We start from the raw sequence: 8,074 nt of genomic DNA, 5'->3' as shown, positions 1-8,074 counted from the left end.
TCCAGCCAATAGGTTAGTTTCAGCAGAATACTTCTGGAAGATTTTGTACAAAATTACACAAATATCCATGTATCTCGAGTCCATACTTTTATTAGGAAGCATGTGGAAAGTGTCACTCACAGTTTTCACAGTGCATGCTTGTTTGTGTAAACATCAAATTCAGTTTAATAGTGAGATACAGGGAAACAACTTGATTTAGGTAAATGACATGACACTGCATATTATATTTCCATTCTATGCAGCTAAAGGTATGGCCACGTCCAAGACAATTCTTTCAATAAACAAGCTTTCTCTTTTCTTCTCTAATATGTATGTAGATATATAAATATTATGTGTGAGTGCCCATTAAATGAATACTGTATATAGTTCTAGGATGGAGATCTTAACAGTATCAATGTCATGAGCCAGGATCAAGTTCCAGCCAATCAGACACAACCCAGGGTCTGTGCTGGTCACGAGACACTACTCAGGGTCTGTGCTGGGCAAGAGACACAACCTAGGGTCTATGTTGGACATGTGTTTAATTGTTTCCTCATGCTCTTCAAACACACACACACACATATATATATAACATATATATATATATATATATATATATATATATATATATATATATATATATATATATATATATATATGGGCTGACCAAGAAACACCTGGTGATGTGATCTTGAAGTGGACATCACTAAGCTTGGTCACACATAGAGTCAATAAAGTCAGTTCGAGAAAAAAGCACAGGACAGAAGTCTATGGCGACCTTTTGTGGGCGGCCAATACCCCAGCAGGGGTGACAGGCAAAACTGACTGAACTCAAATAAATATATATATATATATATATATATATATATATATATATATATATATATATATATATATATATATATATATTAGTTATTGGCTGGGGACATCAACAGTTTCCATGTTGTGGCCCAGGGGAAGCACACCCACATCAAACACCAACTTTTAGATTTCCACGTAAAATACTTAAAATATTTAGATTTATAAAAAAAATAAAAAAATAAAAAATGCTATAGGAGACACCTGTCTCATCCTAAGTGTCATACTTAAAATTTTGAAACCATTGTGAACATCAAGAGACTACCTCCTGTGATATTCCAAAGTTTCAAGCCTGTATCTTTAATAGCGTAGGCGAGATACACATATTACTAATTGAGTAACAGACAGAAAGAAGGAGGACATAATCACCATTTTGTAAAAGATGCATGAGGGTAAATCACTGTTAACTTAAACATTATGACTCTCAACAATAATGATGAAAAAATTTCAAACAATATCAAAAGTTTAATAAAAAAATCTTTGACTGGTTGACAAAGTATACTTTTTTTGGGCACAGCTTTTCATGAAATGAGAAACAATACAAATATACATACATTTATATCTGAATAAAATGATGCAACTAAAAACCACACACATTACTGTATCAGCAAGACTTATTTTAATTTTCAATACTAAGTGAGCTTTAATAACAACCACAAACAACAGAAACTCTAGCTACATTATTTTCTATTTACCCTATTAACACGATGTTCCTATTGTTTTCAAATGTTTCATAAAATGTAATTTTTCCTTTCAATTGTCATGACTGTTAGAAGAATTATGAGGTACATACAAGTTGTGAATGGGAAGTGGTAAACTACAATCAGGGCTGTTCCATTTAAACATATATGGTAGCCAGAGAAGGCATTTTTTAAAAACCATATGCCAGGGTACTTTAACAACAATGAGTTTATATTCAAATGGTAAGAAAATTCTAAATTGCATCTATGGATGAGTACCCCACATTAAAAGTGCCTTCCCCTACCCAAGTCCTAGGTATGTTTTACTGTAACAGCCCTAACAACCTATACACATTGCAGCTAAATGTTATTATTCTTATCATTATTATTCTCTCCAGTTTTATAATAATAACATTTGCGGGTTTGGGGTAAAACTGTAGGTGATTGCATGGTTATTGTGATTGCTTCCACAGGTTACTAGATATTCAAAGTCTACTAATATTGGCAAACAAGAAAATTTGATTTCATCCCTTCCAATACTAATTTTATGACACTGAAACTGAAAGTATTGTGTATAATTTGGTTCTGGATAGCAACACAGTTTTACATCAAATATTCCTGCAAAATATCCTCTTTCCAAGAAGTTAGAATATAAATGTAAATATATTTTGTAATAAGAAACTAAACCCATTCTCTGGATGCATTATAATGGTAAAAACACAGAATCCTTCGCCACAACAGTTAACTTCTGTCAAAGAACTCTAAACATAAAATATGGTTTTCAGTTCTGATATATGAGAATCACTGCCAGGCCTCTGCTAAGCTGGCTTGAAATATTCTGTTGTGTTTTCCCCCCTGATATTTATAGTTTCAATGCAATTTTTTTTTCTCCATTAACACTGATTTTGGTTTACTGGGTGGATTTAACTCCTAAGTGGGGTGGGGTCATTCCTCCCCACCCCCACTACTCTACTACTGAGATACATATCAACTTACATGACTAAAAGCAATACTGTCTGAGGAAATTACCTAAAGGCAAATTCTAACCCAAGTCTTGATGCAAGATGGACATGCAGAAAGATGTTAAGCCACAAGCTGGAATTACTATCTGGCTAAAAATTAAACATGAGACAACAATGTCAACCATTGATATAAATACAATATTTAACATGTAACCACACGGTTACTAAAAACACCGAAATACAGTGAACAACCGAAATACACATGTATTTACATGTTCTCTCTGTATATATCGGTTTCCACACAAATTATTATTTGTTTTTGTTTGAATAATAACATAATGCAAAATAAAATATGATTTATGTGATTTTGATACAAATTATTTACTTTTTCCTAGTTATAGCACGCGTCAATTGGTTGTACTTTATTAGACAGGTTGATTGTTCTGGAATGGAGGTGGTATGACAACGACTGATCGTTCTGGAACGAATTTAATCTCCGGAACAGACGGTGTAATTCGACTTAATTCATATTGTTTCAAGTCGCTTAATTAAGGTTCTAATTGACTGCACTGCACATACATTTACTGTTCTCCCTTTGATCTCATTTCTTATTCAAGTTAAGAAAACAATCAAACAATCTTTTCTTGTAAGTCGCCTAATTCGGAACAGACAGTGAAAGTCGGCTTAATTCATCTTTTAAGTCGCTTAATTCATTTTCGAATTGACTGCACACACTTTACTGTCATCCCTTTGAACCCATTTCTTACTCAAGTTAAAGCCAAATGTCGCGCACATTAAAGAAAAAGAACTCTTTTGCTCAACGTTGTCATTATTCGTTAATTGCACACTTAAAGAAATCACGCCCGACTTTGATTATGCACGCATTTCATAACTGAGAAGTAAATGTTTTGATATAAAAGCGTTATACAATACTGATATTATCACATACACAAACATACACAACAAGGATAGATCAATATATCCATGTGTTATTTGTTCCAGAGAATGTAAAACTGACGCTTTGCAATGCACAAATTGCCGACAATGGGTCCACAGTGATTGTATTCCCACGAGTGCAAAAGACTTGAGATCATGGTCTCGCGATTACTCAGAGTTTCTTTGCGCGATGGAGATGTATATGATCCTGGACAAGCCTTACAAAGGTAATACAAATCTATGTTCTCTCTATAAATAGATAAATGGATACCTTGATGAATGACATATTGTTTGTTATTGTTCTTCAAATAAATATCTTGATCTTGATATTCAAAGAATTAAATAAGATTCTATTTGTGCCGCTTTTCTTGTTGAAATGAATGTACATGTTTGCAACAATTACATACTATTCCTGTATCTATATATTCTGTCCATTCAATACATTAATAATGTTATATTCTTTTGAATTGATTCACTTACTTATTTCAAAGCGTACTACAGTCGAGAAAAAGAAATCACTTAATGTCATTATTGTCTGCGCAAAACTAAAATATTGAAATGTATTGATTTAAGGCACATATTTATGTAATTCCTATTCTTTGTTTATATTTGCTCTTACTATTTGGGGAGAGAGTACTCTAATACGCTCATACTTTCTACTAAATCCCCGTTTGTAATTGAAGTTGATAAAGTTTCTTAAAATAAATGATTTAAACTATATGTACCTAACCTATCGGGCCATTCATGCCCTCTGGTCATACTTAATACCTTAATCTACCTTTCTCGAGGTGTCCTGCACATGTTCTGTTATTCATTTTTAATTGACTGCACACCCTTTATTGTCTTCCCCGTGATCCCATTTTCTTATTCAAACTAAGATAACAATGTCGAGCACATTAAAGAAACGGACCCATTTTTGATAGCGGATGTGGCTAGTCCTGCTATGCATACGTAAGTTGTAAGATAAAGCAACCAAGAATTACACTTATATTTAAATGACGCTGTAAAAATATATTTCCAGGCTGCAGACAGCTTTCCATTTGAAGGAAATGAATGCCCTGACCAATGCTGCAAAGTCAGAAAGTAAGCTTCTCATCACCTACGGGATTATGATTCCAGAATCAGAGCACATGTCTACCAATGGAGAGAAAGATGCAGTTCCTGTGGAAATTTTAAAAATGTATAATCCAGCAATTTTATGGGAACTTTGTTAGTTTGTGGTGATGGTAACTGTTTATATAGAGCAGTTTCTAGAGCACTGACTGGTTCAGAAAACTTTCACGAACTTCTGCGACTACGAACTGCAATAGAACTGATATTGAATCCTATTTACTATGATGAAAAGTCCAACAGTTTTGTAGATTTGATCTGTGATAATCACATTGTTGTTAGTGACTATTCAAAGCTTGTGAAAGACGCTATTAAGGCTGGTTCCTACTCTGAAATGGCGCACATTTATGCACTAAGTGCCAGCATCTCCTAACCCATTCGTTCTTATTATCCGCCACAGTTACAAGCAGAGTTTGCATCAGAACCTTTTAATCGTAAGGTTGTTGGAAGAGCAGTAAACCAATCCGCATCTCCCACAGCATGCATAATGTGGACTCAAATGTCTGTCCCAGAGAGAACAAATGGGTTGATACCCAATCACTTTGTGCCTCTGTTATATGAAAACAAGGCTCATGTGGTCATTGTTGTTGTTGTTGTTTTGGGGTTTAACGCCATTTTTCAGCACACGATAGGCTATATATGGTAGCCAGTATTAATGGTGGAAGAAGAAAATGGGAAAACCCCGGAAAGAACCACCGACCCACGAGAAGCTACTGGCAAGCTATGGTCATTGTAAATGTAGATGACTCAATGGATGACTCATTAGATGACTCAGTGGATGTTATTTCTGTTAATTCTGACATGACGGCAAAACATGTTAGTAACGAGTCACATACTGATATAATCGACGACGTAACTGACATACACAACGAGGTAAAAGACGGAAATGCCACATACAAACACATCCAGAAAATGGCAAATTAGACCAGTGTCATTTCTTGACATGGGAAAAGCAGTGGAATTTTTGTTAAAATCAGAAACTAGCGTAGAATGCATTCCATGTGGCTTGAAAGAAAATGTATATTTCATTGTGAATAATGAGAAAAACCTCGAAAAGAGGTCAAATAATGGCAAAAGTTCTTTTTCAGACGACTGTGGTGTATGGGATACATCTGCTGGTGCATCCCCTAAATCCTACTATTTGCTGTCTGACAACGGTAATCTGACCATGATTTTTAAAAAAAATGGGAAGTATTGTTTAAAAGACAAGTCCAGCGGAAAACTGAGTATCGACCTTTTGATCCGCAACCTGGCAAGATCAAGTTGTTATGATCTATAGGTACTATACTCACTTAAAAAAGGACAATATGTACAAAAAGAGGGTCACATGGCATGGGGAGTGGGGTCTGGCAAGTAATTTGTCACTGGTTGAATATGTAGGGAAATTTCCTGGGTTAACGCCACATGGAAACTCGCGTCAGATGACAGAGTATTTGCGGACTCATTACCTTGTTTTAGACAAGATTACAGAAATGACTGGAAAAAAGAAACCACATCAAATATTAAATAAACTTACTTCAAAATATGGTGAACTGTCCCAACCGCCAGGACTTCAACAAATTTATGACAAACAAAAATATAAAAAATCAAAGGACAGAAAAGCTCCCGGACACTCCAACAATATTGCTGACCATATCCGACATTTCGAAACTTTGGTAATGGAAAATTACCCTTTTGTAAAATCAGTTTTCCTGACCAGCGCTAAACCCCCTTCTGTCATTTTGTACACAGATGAACAGATAACAGATATTAAGAATCTTTGTTTCTCCGGGCAGACTGTCCTTGGCATTGACAAAACTTTTATGCTTTGTAAAATGCATGTGACAGTAACATGTTACAAGCAACTTATGGCAAAACGAGTCAGAACAGGCAAACCACCAATCTTTCTTAGACCGCTCTTCTTTCACGACAGTAGCGATTTCGAAACTTAGTCATTTTTTCCATCATCTGAAAGTAAAACTTATTGATTTGAATCTTAAGAGCCTTGTAATTGGAAGTGATGATGAGAAGGCTTTAGTCAAAGGCATTACGGTAGTTCTGCCCGAAGCAACACACGTTCTGTGCACACGCCATTTACATGAGAACATTAGACATATATTGATAGACGACGCAGTTACCGTGACTGACCGCAACAATATCTTGAAACAAATTTTTGAGAAAGATGGACTAGTTGATGCCAATGACAGTATTTGCTCTGATGATAAATGAGAAATGTTAGAAAATCATTGTGCTGGAATTTCAGGAAAATTTCCCTAATTACTTTCAGAAAAACCTAAAGACAAATATCAAACTAAAAGTCAATAATCAATTAGGAATCTATCAAATAGATCACATGTGGAAAAATAATAATTGTGAGTCTATGAACCACGTTCTAAAACAGACAGCTGACTGGAAGATGAAAATGCTGACAGAATTTGTGCAACTAACACATGAATTAGTAACCAGACAATTCAGAAATCTGAGGAGTGCTCTAGTATGCACTGGAGAATACCGGCTTGCCGACAGTCATAAACAATTTGAGTTGAGAAAAACAGACTGGATAAAAATGACAAAGCAACAACGCACAAACTTGTTCAAACGCCACATCGACATAGACACAAAATACATGATTTCGACAGATGGTCAGACAACTGTTGTTGCACCAAGGACTAATGGACGAAAACCTGGACAAAGGAAACGAAAAATTAATGTACGAACTGCGACAATTACAGCTAAAATATCTAAACATGAACCAGAGATTTTGTCATAATGTGATATATTTTATTGTTTTCGGTTAGGTTTATTTTACCTTGTCTTGTGCAACATGACTTGTAGTTCGATTTTCAAGAGGAACATAATCCTGAATACTATTGGATTACTTAACTCATCTGTGCTCAAATTATGCATTCAATGAAACCTGATACATTATGTGTGTAATTAAACATAAATATTAAATTCAGCCAAATAATGAATAATACATATTTTTTACAAAAATGCTTACCTGAGTTGTCTTTGTCTATCATCATATATCATGGCTTGTTACGATCACAATATTAATCTCACTCCTGCATATATACTATTGTATAAACTTTTGGTACTTTGTTACATTTCACTTTCACTTTGTGCATGTATTTCAATTCGTCGTTTATCATATATATGTCAAATCAAGTAAAGAATAAATAATTCATATAAATTTAAATCATTTTGCTTTTTATTATTATTCAAACTTGTATGACTATTCCCCGTTCACATATTTCCAAGAAGACTTTTTTAACACCCTTACAATCAACTGTCATATCATCATATCATAACCAGTATATATATGCCAAATATTGGAAATCTTTTAAACAAAAATTAAATTAAATGTTATTTATTTGTCAAAAACTATATCATTAAAAGTTATAGTAAATATATAGTATAATGTCGGCAAATACTTTTGATACTGCGATACTTTCCCTTTCACTCTGTGTATGTATTACTACGATACGCCATGTATCAGGTCTGTTGAATCAAGTACGACCGAGTGACATCATTACAATAATTGTGCTATAAATAGGAAAAAAGTAAATA

The 8,074-nt window shown here is 34.3% G+C and overlaps 1 pseudogene; it reads left to right on the top strand.

Moving 5' to 3' along the window:
• The first annotated feature begins 2,854 nt into the window (after window positions 1-2,854).
• LOC149785200 (uncharacterized) lies at window positions 2,855-7,956 on the top strand (annotated as a pseudogene).
• The last annotated feature ends 118 nt before the right edge of the window (window positions 7,957-8,074 follow it).

Source organism: Sinohyriopsis cumingii, chromosome 13, assembly GCF_028554795.1.
Source record: "Sinohyriopsis cumingii isolate HCF-2022 chromosome 13, ASM2855479v2, whole genome shotgun sequence".
Taxonomy (NCBI): domain Eukaryota; kingdom Metazoa; phylum Mollusca; class Bivalvia; order Unionida; family Unionidae; genus Sinohyriopsis; species Sinohyriopsis cumingii.
The sequence above is the reverse complement of the archived record's forward strand: the minus strand, read 5'-3'. Positions and strand labels throughout refer to the sequence as shown.